Source organism: Aythya fuligula, chromosome 17 (assembly GCF_009819795.1).
Source record: "Aythya fuligula isolate bAytFul2 chromosome 17, bAytFul2.pri, whole genome shotgun sequence".
NCBI lineage: Eukaryota > Metazoa > Chordata > Aves > Anseriformes > Anatidae > Aythya > Aythya fuligula.
In genome coordinates, this window is record NC_045575.1 from 5,079,591 (window position 1) to 5,093,946 (window position 14,356).

The following is a 14,356-nucleotide window of genomic DNA, read 5'->3' on the forward strand; positions in this document are numbered from 1 at the left end:
GCAGACAGCATGGGGTGTGCCTGCAGGAAGATGCCACCGGTATCCACAGCAGGCATTTTCAGCCCAAAGCAGTCTCACAAAAGCCCCCCTTGCTCTCCCCAGGGGTAGGGATGCTGGTGAGGAGGACTTGATCCTAGGGTCAGGTGCTCAGACCTGCCCGCCACATGAACAAATCCTGGCCCCCCATCAGCTCGTCCCCACTTTGGGCACTAGATGGGGACAGGCACTGGGCTGACCACCAAGCCAAAGTGTCCTCTCTGGGAGGAGAAGGAGGGCTTGAACCGGATCAGTGGAGAAAGCACAGCTCAGGCACACCAACGGGACAAGATTTGTCCATTTAGGTGTCAAAACCATGAAAAGTAACCATTGAAGACAGTGGGAAGAAAGGAGAGGAAGCAATCTCTGAAAATCATTTTAAACTTTCCTTGTATCTTAACGGAAGATATGAGGCTGAAATATTTAACAGAAAAGTCCTGTTCCCGGAAGTTTAATTAGGCATTGGCATATAATATGTATTAAAGGTTCATATATTTCAAACAGGGCACAGAAAACTCGATGAGTTTGAACTATAACCTGCCTCTGTGAATAGCATGTCCATGGTACATCTTCCATCAGCTCCATGTCCCATCCCAACACATCACCAGCGGGAGTGACCAGGGCTGCCAAGGGAACCCAACTGGCAAGACCAAGTTTGTGGCCAAAAGGGCTTGGGTGGCTGCAGGGACCTTGTGCAGCCAGATCCTCCTGAAAAAAAAAAATAATAATAATAATAACACAGGACAAGCACTTCAGATGGGTGCTTGGAGGTTTACAAAGCATCAGTGAGTGTCTTTCCATAAAGCTCGAGGGCGCATTCATGGAAATGCATTGATCAGCTGAAGGATGTAAAAATACATCAGGATACTCAGAAGAAATATAATTGGTGAAATCAAAATTTTTCACCTGGAAAAACATGCCCCGCCTGTCCAGTGCATTTGACACCCGTGTACTAGACCACAGTGGACAACTCCAGTACAGCAAGAAACTGGGAAGAACTGGCCTACATTGCACTGATGCTGTGAAATATTAGCCTTGGAAGTGGGGTTTACTCACGTGGATAGACAAAGCAACCCAATTTTTTAAAGCTAAGAGGCAGAATTACTTTCTAACCCTTGTTTTACTTTTTTTCACCTGTATGTTCTAGCAGAGGGACTCTACCTAGGGGGTTGGTTGACTTTTAAATTTCATATTCCCCTGGTTTTTGGGTGGCCAAGTCAAGAGGGAACTGATTTTCAGGAAGTGCCAAACCCTTGCCCTTGAACTTTAATCCTCTTTGAGTTATTAAAGCAGCCAGAGCACCTAGCAACTTGTAACAACCTGGCATGAGGCCACATCTAAGGGCTCAATGAATTTTTAAAAGACAAATCTTCTGGAAAAGTAGAGAGGGTGGAAAAGAAAAATGAGACATATTGCTGGAGCCAGGCCATGTTAGAAGACTTTTACAGCAAAGCCTACAACGAAAATGTGGTGTGTTTTTTTTTTTCCCATTTTTTTTTTTTCACCTGGAAATGTGCTTGCAGAAACTCTGTGCATAGGAAATTATTTTTGGCGAATATTTGTGGAGCATGAAAATCCCTGGAAAGATGGTGCTCAGCACACCAGGGACCCTGGAGATGCCAGGTGTGCCCCTGGGTCTCAGGATGAGGTGGGGAATGGGCCCTGGTGCAGTGCATCTTGTATTTGTTAGCAAGTATGTGTTTCGAGAATAAAACACCAAGTGAAAATAAAAACATTGGGATCAGAAGTGATGCCTGAGAGGATTGAAGCTCTCTTAACGTAACGGAGGAGCCTGGCACCTGCCCAACTGATGGCAGAACTGGGCAAATGTGACCGTGGGGAGGGGGTGCCACAGCCCACATGCTTCACCCACCCCAGCAGCCAGGTTTCACAAAGGTACTTTTGGTAACACAGATGCAGATTCCATCTCGTAAATCTCTAAAGCTTATCAAAGTTGTGTTTTCCTCCCCTCCCCCCCCCTCTTTTTCAGCCCTGTATATTCTTAACCACCAAGATCTTCTTATGTATAATAAATACAAAAATGCTTCTCTTCCCAGCTTTGCTGCTAAAGCCAAGATGATTATAAAGCTAAATCCTCAGCATATGGCATGGGTAGTGTACTTGCAAATTTTTCACTGTCTTGCACCAAAGGGCGGGTTAACCCTTGGTGGGGATCCCAGGGCATAGTGGAGGGAACCTCCTCCATCAAACAGGATGCAACCACAGGGAGCTGGGCTCTTCCAAACCCAAGTCAGGGTGCCAGGTGTTATCCCAAGGCAGTCTGAAGATGCTCTTCACTGAGGCCAGCTTCTAAAACCTATCCCCCCACACCATGCACAGCTCAGGTGCTTCCTCCACAGACGGGGACGCAGAGCAGGAGAACCTTGGCCACCGGCTGCACCGAAAAGGGAGTGCGGAGACCCAACCAGACTGTGTCCCAAGGGGTGACAGCCCCTGCAGACACCTCGAGGGGGTCAGAAATCTGCAAATTAGGGGTGTGGTTGCCAAACTGTGCAGCTGCAGAAAGAGCCCAGCTTTGGCTCACCGAGGCATCTTTCCATCAGGTGGGATAACAGCCCCACTGTGTGGCTCGGCAAGACCCAGCGCATCTCATACGCAGTGCAGGAGCACAGGCACGAAGCTGTCAGCCTTGGCAGGGAGCTAGGGACAAGTGTAGAGCATCATTCAGGGACAGATCTAAAGGGTGGAGGAAAGGAAGAAGGATACAGTATAAACTCGGACAGATTTGTGATTTCCTTTTGTGTGTTTGTGTCTGAACATACTGCACCTTTTTCCTGTATCCTTTGCAGTTTTCTGCAAAGTTTATGTATTTCTCTTTTTTTTTTTTTTTCCTCAAAGAAAGGGAAAATTGCATATTTTTTTAACGTCATTCTCTCCTGCTAGTTGGACGTGAGGTGCCGGTACAAGTATTTATACCATCAGAAAGAGACTGAACTCCAAAGATCCTTCAAAAATAGCTTAAGTGCCTTCCCACTTTACCTTGCAAAGACACAGAAGCAGTGCTGGTCCCTACAGGTAGCTCTGGAGAGACCGAGCTCTGCAGAGGGACAGCTCTGGCTGCCACAGAAGGGCAGGGGGACACCAGTGGGCAACCCTTCACAGCTCAGACATGCTGCTCCCCCAAGGCTTCTGGTCCGTGGGCTCCTCTCATACAAGGAAGGAGCAGGAGGGTAAGGCTGTGCTTCAGCAAGCCCAGGGGAACAGGAGAAAGTCATCACTAGAAGGGAAATAGGGAAGGTGTAGGGTAAAAAGAGGGGAAGAGGGTGCCTGTGCTGCTGGGCAGCAAATGGTGGGCACCAAACAAGGCTGCGTACGTGCACCATGAGCACTACCCTAACTCACCTGGTGGATGAATGATGTTCAACTTTGCAGTTAGTGATGAGACCAGTTGCAAAGTAGAAAAAAAAGAAAAAAAAAAAAAACAGTTCAACAAGTGCTCCAAGGCTGGGGAGAGGAGCTCTTCCACCATCTTTTAAATCTTAACTCAGGTCGCTGCTTAAAGGAAAGGCTTGGGAATCCAGAGCAGGCTTCTCGATGCCACGAGACAGAGAAGGTTTCTCTGAATACCTCCCACAAACTAACAATCCTGCAAATGGTTGTGGCCAAAGGTTGAGTTTGAATGTGCACCACTGCAAATGCACCGTGGTCCAAACCCACCCAGTGCGTGACTTTCTGAGGAGCAAAGTTACAGCATGGAGCAGTGCCAGCACCAGGCAGTTTGCATGCTTCTTTTCCAAGGAGAAAAAACTTCAGCCCAAAGTCACTCCTCGGACTCCACCTATTGCAGTCATTAGTGCTGAAATGGATGATTGCACAGGTTCAAATGTGCATTTTTGATCACATCTCAAAGAAAGGGTGCGTGTGGCTGGCTGAAGCTGTATCTGTCAGAAGCTTACACGAGGCAACATAAATCAAGCAGTCCTGAAGGCAGTTCAGAGCCAAAGGGCTTCATTTGAAAGTATTCCTGTGTCTCACAAGGAGGAAGCTGCATACATACAGAAAATAAATAAATAAATAAAAATAAATAAAAGCTTTTGCTGCTGTTCCACTGGGCTCCTTCAGCACTACGCTCACTGCGCATGATTGGTGTATACCATCAATAATCATCTAGATGAGAGCTTCAGACAGCTCTTTGAACAGTGAATGCATTTTGTTCCAGGGTTGGTTTCTTCATTTCAAATGTATTTTTAACATGGACAAGGAGCTGGATACACAGATGACTTGAAAGGTGCTCTCCCTTACTGGCACTCATCCCTTCACAGCTCGTGACGCCTGACCCACTGTGGCCACATGCACCATAGCAGGAAGGATGTCAGCTGTGAACAGCCCTGGCCCCGAGTGTGTGAGATTAAAAGAATAATGACAGCCAGCCTCCACGGCCCACGTGCACCGTGCCCACACTCCTGGACAAGATGTGCTCCCTTGTTATCAGGTACTTCGAGTGTCTCAAAGAACAAGTTGTCCCGGAGAACTGCTGTCTGCGAGAAGATGGAGGAAGCGCTGAGATATCCGGAAATCAATTCTTTGACTCTGGAAGAAGCTTTCAGTAAGATCTTTTACGGGTAATTTGTCACTTGGTAAAGAACCATCCAGTTCAATGATTTAAAAGGAGCCATTAATATCTCATTGGGGAAAAAAAAAAAAAAAATTGGAATGCCTTGAGGATGGAAACAGAGGTCAGTCAGGCATCTACTTTCTAAAGAACAACAGTGCTCTCTTCATTCACAGTTACTTTCTTGTCTCACAATAATTTGTATTAGAGCTTTATTCCTAATTGCATCACCAGCACTCCTCCTGTCTGCACATACAGCCTTGCTTCTATTCAGAGCAAAGTGCTCAGCAGTAATCTCCTTTGACCTCCAGTGAGAGACCATGTCCTACTGCAAATGACCACTGAAATGTTATAAAAAGGCTGAGCTAACCCATCAGGTACCAAATAAAGCAGCTCAACCTACAGCATCATTGTGTCCAAAGAAAGATGACCTGAGTCAGAACACAACTTGTGGGCATCAGTCTTCTCTACTGCAACTAAATACGTGATTTAGTACTTCATGGTCACTCTTTAAAACTGGACAACATTAGTAACAAAATCAGCTTGCTTCCTAAACAGGAGCAAAACAACAGAGTGGATAATCCTTCAAATTGGTTTTGGAAGGGGGATGTGAGCCCAAATGCTTTCGAATTATGAGGCAAGGGGAGGAAGATAGCACATAGCTCTTTGGATGTCAGGGAGGAACAGCAGGGTGAGACCTGCAAATCACAGGGATGCGATCACCAAGCAGGTCCAGGAGACAAGAATGTTAGTGAGTCATTTGACACGAGGACTACAAAACTAACCGAAGGTGGAGGAAGGCCATTTGTAAGAAATCATCTAAAAATGTCAAACAGGCCATCTATGTTTGTAACACATTATCCGTGGCCTCGTTGAAAAGCTCATAGAAAATGGTAAATTGTCTGATAAAGAGAAAATGTAGTTTCACTGCTGTATAAATCCTTGGGTCACTCATACTTTAGCTTCTGCACGGGGTTTGGATCCCCTTATCTCAGAGATGTTCTGGAGCTGGGAAAGGATCAGAGAAGGTAAGAGGGTGATCAAAGGTCTGGAATGGCTCTTGTGTGAGAAAAACTGGAGAACAGGACCCTTCATCACAGAAAAGAGATTGCCTGAGTGGACATATGAAAGAACTCAAGAAACCCATGATAACCCTAAGAGGATGCGTAGGGCTCAGCTTTTCCTTTCTCTTCCTATGGAAGGATGAGGGGCATCAAATTAAACAAGTGGCAATCAAGCTCAGTCAAAGCTCAGTCAAAGCAAACCAAAAAGAGCTTATTCTCATGCATGAGGTAAGAGACTTGTTGACCTTCTTGCCATAGAACACTGCGGGTGCTAGAAAGTTTACGCTGGCTTAAGGGAAACGATTTGGGAAATTCACCAGGGACTGCCAAACGCCTGGCCTCACAAATCTGCAAGAAGACACCAAAGCAAGAAAACGGTCCCCAACAAAGGCTTGTAGAGCATCTAAGATGCCATATGAGAAAGTCCTCACAGATAAATGTCTGTATAAAAGCCAGGAAGCAAAGGACTGGGTTAAGTGCTCAGTTTCCAGAGTGCAAGGAGGTGGCATTTTGAAGGGATCTATGCTTAACGCAGTGCACTTACACATGATCTACAAAAGAAATTAATGGAAGCATAACACAATTTGCTGAACTGAGTTACTGAAGGTAGTAAAGGCAAGGGCTGACTGCAGAGAGTTTCAGGAGGAACTCGTAATATTGAGAGAGTGGATGACACAATGGCAGATGAGATTCAATACAGATAAATGTAAAGTGATGCACATGGGAAAAACAAATCCTAACTTCAGATATACTGTAACAGGCTCTGAAAAATTACCGCTTGGGTGTAAGAGCTGGGGTTATAATGTACAGTATAATGTTCTGTGAAAATGTCAGTTCAGCTCTCTGCTAAGGTCAAAAACCAAGGAAACTGAATGTTGGGAATGAACAGAGAACAAAACAGCAACCATCTGTGTAAAACACCCAGGTTCACCTGCAAGCTGAAAATCGTGGTCTTCCCTGCCCCTGTTCCAGCTTCAAAAGGCACATGGAAAGGTTGGAGAATTTACTAAGAGCAATAGAGAAAACCAGACATTATTTAATGATGAGCTGTTAAAGAGAGGCCAAAGGAAGTCCCTGAGGCACAGGCTGCTGGAGCTGGGGAATTCTCATCTCCCCGCGCTGGTGCTGCTCTCAGGGCTGTCCCTTGGCACAGTGTTGCATTAGTGCCTCTTGACTGTTGTTTGAGGGTGCCCCAGCTGTATTTTTCACAGCTGTTTCAATGGCGTGCACTGGCTAAGAAGTATAGGTCTCTCTTTTCATCTTTGTTCACATTTCAGTTGTGGGCCCAAACTGGAACCTGAGTTTTCAGACATTATCAGAGTTAAGCCTTGTGGAGCTCTCCACCATGAAGGCTGATCTGTATCTGCTTCTCTTTGCTTCCTAGCCTTTAACCAGACACACCTTTGGGAGGACCTTCCTTCTCTTCCCAGCTTTGAGGTCCAGTAAGATTTAAGATCTTTTGATTAAGGAACTTGCTGAAACTCTCCAGGAAACTCCAGCAGACTACGTCAACGGGACCTCTGAGCATCGTGGTGTCTGATCCCCTGGCTGAATCTTCAGAAACTCCCAGGAGTTTGTAAGGTAAGAATTCTATTCTCAAAAGCCTTGTAGGCTTTTCCCATAAATCATGTCTCACTCACATGCTCCCTAATTCCCTCCCATACCACAGTTCTATCTCATTTGGGGATCAGTATTAATCTGCAGTTCCTGGATCTGCTCAGAAGCACTTTGTAAAATCAAGGTCTCACTGCTTTCTTGCCCTCTGATAGTGAGAAAATTTTAAGTGAGAGGTTTCACAGTAGACTTAATACAGTTAATAGTTTAGCTATTTCATCCTTGAATTCCTTTAGAGCTCTTGACTGAATACCATCCGGTGCTGCTGAACTGTTACCGTTTATTTTGTCAAGTTGCTTTATAACTTCATCTACTGAAACATCACTCTGAGACACATTTTCTGACTCGTCCCCCGTAAAGAAAGGTTCCGGGCTGGGGACTCCTGTAAGCTCCTCCACATGGACATAAAACATTTGCTCTGCTTCCCTGCTACACTTGTATCCTCTTCACTAGATGCTTTTGCGTCTAGATTATTAGCTGGCCCTAGAGCTGTTCTCACAGGCTTCTGCTCAGATGTGTTTGAGAAAGAAAATACCATCAGCATGCAATGCCTGAGCTAGCAGTGGGCACTGGGGAAAGGAGTGGCCCTATGGGCAGTGTGGATGATGTTTTGGGAAGCTGTTTGTCACCCCAGAGACAGCAAAACTCATATTTTGAAGGACAAAAGTAGGCTTGTGTGTGGCTGGCAGTGGCTGTGCATCCAGCTCATGCATGCTGATGCTGTGGTGCCAAGGGAACAGTGGCAAGGTAGATATCAGAAAAGTCTTGGGGGGGCAGGCATGAGGCAGCAGGCACACTTCAGCTTTGGATGCCTCAGGCAGGCCCTGCAGAACCAGGGGGAGTAAAGCTGTGTGGTCCCTGCGTGGCTGCAAAGTGTGTGCTTGGCACAAGGACCTCCTGTCTCCTTGCACCAGAGAGGGATCAATCACAGATACCTTCCTTGGACAGGAGCCTTCCTCTTCCTCCTCACCTTTTCAGGTAACTTGTCCCATTTCCCAAAAACACAATGTCCCTGACACCAGCCACAATAAACTGCCTTCGGCCAAGGGGCTGGACTTAGAAAGACTTCAGTAAACACCAAGCAACCTCCAAACCAGCTGTGCTACAGCTTTTTCCTCACCCCATAGCCCAACCACTCCAACGGTGCCACGGGACAGGCACATAGGGCTAAAAGTCCTCTTCGGGACTGCCAGCTCCCACCTTGTCACCATCAGAGCCTGGATCCATCTCCTCCTCTGGAGCTGGGCTGGAGGTCGCTGCTGCCTGTTGTGCCCCCATTTGGTCCCACCGACATCGCTGTTTGTTGTTGGGCCATGCCAACATCACGGTCTCCTGCCTTCAGCCACATCTGATCCTACAGCAGCACACCTCCTTGCTCTCCAACAGGCAGCTCCGTGTTCTCCCACCATCTCCTCCTCCTGAAATAACTTCAGCTGTGCTCCCCAAATCTCCCTCCACCTGGCCCCAGTCTGCACCTCCCTCCCCAGCCCCTCGCAGCTCCAAGCCACAGCCTTTCCCCATCAGCCCTAGTTCAATTACAGCCTCTTCAAATATTTCTGTTAGGCTTTGAACTGTTCAGCGAAATTTCTTTCTAGTGAAAACTGGGTTTTGCTTCTCCATTTCAGGCACTTCCTATGTATGAGAAGGAGCTCCTGCTGCATTAGCATTCTGCTCACCCTGTCGCTGCACACAAAAGGTGCCTCTGCCTTTTCGGTGCTTCCCTCCCCCTGCTCCTGAGGACAAAGTAGCCTCCGGTTTCTCCTTGGGGTTGCTCCATGCAGAGCACAAAAAAGCAGCCTCACAAGCAGTCTATGAGTGTCAGTGATGATTATGATTCATAACCAGAGTGTTTAATGTATAATTTTTCCATCCTCTTTTTTTTCTTTTTTGTTGGACACTGCAGTCCAGGTGCTGCTGAAAGGGGTTGGTCCTGACACAGAGGAGCATTTTCCATCTGCTTTACAAATGAGGACTATAAAGAGTTTCACACACCAACTCCCTCTCCCAGCTGCTTGCTTTGACTCCACAAATACGATAGAGTCAGGTAACACCAGCTACTGTGCAGACAGGAGTGGTCCACAAGGGCAAGTGTAACTATGTCTTATCCTGTCTTTGTGGGGCTAACATATAAGCCCAAGCTTAAAGCTAAGGGTTTGGTTTTTGGGTGCCGGACACGAGGTTTGGATCCTGTAGATGTCATCTGAGAAATGTCCTGTGGAATTTGAACCCTGGCTGTTGCTATTTCTCCATGCCAGGTCTTCGTGCTTTTGCAGAGGTCGGTCTGTCCACCACCATCGGGCAGTAATAAACAAATAAAAATATAAATAAGGTAATGCTTTGCAAACAGTAGTGTTCTAGGGGAAAGAAAGGCCGTCACACTCGGGATATACTCAGCCATGGTTTCGTATGAGCAGTCAGATGTCCCAGAAGGGAGCAGTGCGTCCCTCCCTGCAGCCTGAAATGTCCCCCTGAAGCAAAGCCCAGCTGCTCCCGCATTTGCCACTTTGGCTTATAGGCTTGATGCTGCTCTATATCCTGTTGTTTTTTGCAGCAGAAAAATCCTTTAAGTCTCTAAGTAAATAGGACCTGCTGCTTTTTTTTTTTCTGATGCTTTTGCAGTTTTCCAAGAGCTGTGTGAAGGAGCAGAGCCGAGCGCGGAGCAAACTTGCCACCTAGCGGGGGACAGCCCCTCTGCGGCTCGGGTTTGTCTGCCTGAAACAGCCACCAGAGAGTGGGATTTGCCTCCAGGGGGGGATCATCTAAACGGGAGAGCTTCCAAATAAGCTAGTTTTGGGGGTAAGAAGAGGACCTGCCTGCAACGACCAATGCAGCCGGCTTATACCCAATAAATGCAGTAAGAATGGGTGCCCAGATTTGATTCCTAGCTGGCTTTTAACCCACCATTGTTAAGCTAGATGGATGCTGTGTGCCTGGCCACAGGCAGCCAAAGGCCACAGGATGCTGTCCTGAGGACTTTCCTTCTGTCTATGTCTTCCTCTGGGCTCTGTGTCTGCAACCAGAGCTCCAAGGCAAGGCTCAGTGACGGCGGTGATTTCTTTACTGCTTGCCTGATTGCTGTATTTCTTAGAGTTCTAATTAAAGCAAGAACTTTGCATAGTTCCAACAGACATTATATGCATCTTCTGCAGGTAATTAGATTTAGAAAAAGAAAAAAAAAAAACACACAACAACAACAACAACCACAATAGTGATTGTAATTTCTTCTAGGAGCTCCTATGAATTAACAGAGCACAAAGTGGGTTTCCCTGCGGCGTTACAGTGGGTGCCCTCCATTAAGCACCCATGAATGTGCTTGGACTATAACACCTTTCACAGCCGTATTGTGTGTTGGTTATCCCTGGTTTTGAGAGGATTTGGTGGAAGATGTGATTTACTGTCCTTTGCAAGAGCAAGCATCCAAGCTCCAGGACGAGCAAAGCAACCCCAGTCAGGGTTGCAGAAGTGCCAGGAGGGGCATCAGCAAGAGCAGGCTTTTACTACACAAGGACTTGTGACAGATTCCCTTAGCAGTGACTTACATAAATCAGGAGCTTCCAGGCTGAGAGAGGCTCTCATCTGCAAATCAGGGGCTCTTTGCGCTCCGTAAAATGTATAGGGGAGTATGAAGTGCCACGCTGAGCAGGGTAAAGGAAGTCCTTTTTGCACGGCAACATGAAATATGTCAGGTGTCAGGTTATTACTGGCGGTCGCCTATCGTAAAAACAACTCTTGAAAATCATTTCAACATTTTTATTAAAGTTGCTGAAAGAATGGGAAAAAAAACAGTGAATGCATTGGAATATTAAGCGATAAGGCTCTTCTTTTGATGGCAACAATTATTCTCACTCCCTCGAGCCCTAAGGAGCTTTTATGGCCAGGAGCCTTCCATTTGACAGTGAAACCATTAAACGGGAACAGGTTCCCAGTGGGGTTAAGAGCAGGCAGAGAAGCAGCAGGGCAAATAGCTGAGCACTTGAAGGTGCTGTCCTCCTTGGGCATGAGGACAAGGGCAGGATGTCCCAGGGTCTTTGCCTTCCTAAACCAGTGCCCAGTGTGACTTTTTGCATGAATTGATGAGGGTCCATCCCCTCCACTCCCTACCCCAGTAGGATTTAGGGCTGTTCTGGGGTGCTGGGAGCACCACATGTGCCTTAGTTTCCCTATGCCAAGCCCTCGAGCTGGTTTGCACAGGGCCATGTTCACACATGATGCTGGTCCCACATTCAAGGGGAATTGGATCATTTTTACTCAAGGGGTGAGTCTTTTCTTATTTATTTCTTCTTTTTCTTTTTTTCAGTTATTCTGTTTTTTTTTTTTTCCCTGATGACTGAAGAGTCATTAATCTCCTTTGATTTTTCCTCATTTTGTTGTATTTTTGTTGGTCTCACAAGGAGAAGGGGAGACGTGCAGCTTTCATTATCTCACCCACTGGTGGGGAAGACAGGGTTGTCATCTGCGTTTTTCCCAGTTCTCCTTTCTCCCCAAGAAGGCCAGATAGCACCTCTTTTCTTGCTCTTTTTCTTCTCCATTTACTGACAGTTCCCTGTTTTCATCAAAAGCGTTTAATATGTGTTTCTATTCATGACCTTTTCCTTTGGATTCTCTTGATATTTTTCATACCTAATGAAAAAAAAAAAAATCTTATTTTTTCCAATATTTTGTTCCAGCTTCATGTTTTCACCAAAGAAAAGCTGCCATTAAATGTATTTTTTTCACTTCCATAGCATTTCTAATTGTTTTTCTTTATATTCTTCCTCACCTTATTCATACTTTCTCTTTTATTCAGTGAATCATGGTGGACTTTCCTTTTTTTTTTCCCACTCCTCCCAGAATTTCTCTTATTTTGCTTCACTTTTTCTCTGGGGTAAAGTGAAAGGGTTTTTCCCCATTTTATCCCAGAAAACAGTTTTTTTCCCTGCACTGCTGCTCCTCATGTGTCACCTTCCTGAAGAGCAGCAAAGCAGCACCAGCCTTTATCTCATTTCTTATCATTTTTTTCCCTGATGGATAAAATAGTGACAAATATTGTTTCTCATTTTTCTCATTTCTTTACCACCATATTTCATCTTTTTTTTTTTCATGTGATCCCTCCGGTGGAACAACATGGCAGTGGCTTTCTTTCATTTTTCTTTTCCTCTGTTCTTCAATTTTCTGTCCAGTTTTTCATGTCACAAGCAGCAACATCTTTCCTTTGTTCCCCTTGGGTGGTTTGAGATTTCTTTTCTGTTTGGTTGGTCTTTTTTGTTGTTTTGTTTTGTTTTTTCCTCTATTCTCTTTTCCCAGTGGATGAATCAACAGCATTTCTGATGTAGGGGGGCAGCCACAACCAGCCCTGTACCCAACACCCAAGTCCATGGCAGGAAAAAAATGGGACCAGCTGCACGGGGCTCCATCAGGGGAACATCTCCAGCTCCTCAGATTCTTCCAGGGAGGTGGGAACTGCTGATGGCAGCACAGAAATGTCTCACTATCACCTGCAGGTCCGTGGGGACAAAGTATTCTGGTGCTCAGACACTGGGACAGGCTGCCCAGCGAGGTGGGTGGTGCCCCTGTGCCTGTCGGTGTTCAAGAGGCATTTGGACAATGCCCTCATCAATCTGATTTGGCTTTTGGATAGCCCTGAAGGGGTCAGGCAGTTGGACTAGGTGATCTTTGTAGGGCCTAGCCTAACCTAGCCTAGCCTACCCTATCCTAATCTTGCAAGAACTAGGGTAGAAAAACAACACAAGCAGCAGACCTCTTGTTGCCTGGTGTTCTCCAACACTGTAGGGATTTAATTAGCATAAATCAAACGTCTTCAGTTAACCACCATGACTGGCACCTCCTCAGGGATGGTGGGCACTGTTAGGAAAACAACTCTGATTAATCCACATTATCTAGGACCTATGGGAAATCCTTGCTAAAACCCACCCATGTCTCTGCTCAGCCATCATTACTCATGATGTGCTAGGCTAGGAAAAAAATGTCCTCACAGAATTCATCAGAAAGGTGAGAAATTGCCACTGGAAGGTAAGAGTGGCTCATCGTCACTTTCCTTGCTCAGAATTGCCAGGAATAAGCAGAGTGCCTTACCCAGAGCGAAAGCAGACATCCCGGCCCCCTGTAGTAGATGTAGGTGTAGTAAATGGTATTTATTTGCCCCATTCAGCCCGGATGGTGCAAAGCACTGCCTGCATCCAAATGCTGCAGGTTGGCACATTAAGAACATTGTCAGGAATTCCTCGGGATGCTGGGGGCTGATCAGCCAACAACGGCTGCTCCTGCCCACTGGAAGGGGGTCACAGAGTGGTCCCAGTGAGCAGTTGCCTGCAGCCGAGCGGTGCCACCAGCCAGCACAGCAACGTCCTGCACAGCAACAGGAATTGTTCTGCGTAAGCATGAAATGTGTCTAATAAATCCAATTACCCAGAAATTTAGAGAATTAATCAGCATAAGACAAGCCTGGCCCTGCTTAACAGCCGTATCCCCCATTTCATGCCAATGATTGAATTATGCGTTATAAACAGAATTTGTACCCGGTTAACGTCAAGGAGGGTGGGAGCTGATGGGTATGTGGAGGAACAGGAGGAAAGAGGAGCAGAAAGCCCGCTGTCCCCCCGGGGATCCTTGGGGCTCTGCCATCAGAGGAGCAGGTCTCCCCCCCACCCAGACCTGAGCCCCCCTGCGAGAGCAAAATGCTCTTTGTTGCTCACTGGTAGAGGGGGTTTTAATAACTGAATGGGTTAAAGAGGAAAAGGTGAGCAGCTGCAGCTCGCCCTGATCATCCCAGATGTCCTAGAAATGGAGGGAGACAGTATCGGCAAAAATGCTTCTGATCTAGTGGCATCCTCCAGAAATTATTGGAATTAGATGGTGGGCAGCAAATATGCTGTTAGTTAAGCACTACTGCACACTGCATTACTGTGTGACACTAATTACTAACCAGGAGAAAAATGCCTCTTATGGGCTGATGTCGTCTCAGAATCATAGAAATTAATCAGCAAATGTTAAACGTACTTGCCTAAAATCACCGTGCTCCACACTCCCTATTGATTGGCTGGATTTAGTCGCGCTAATCACAGAAATACAT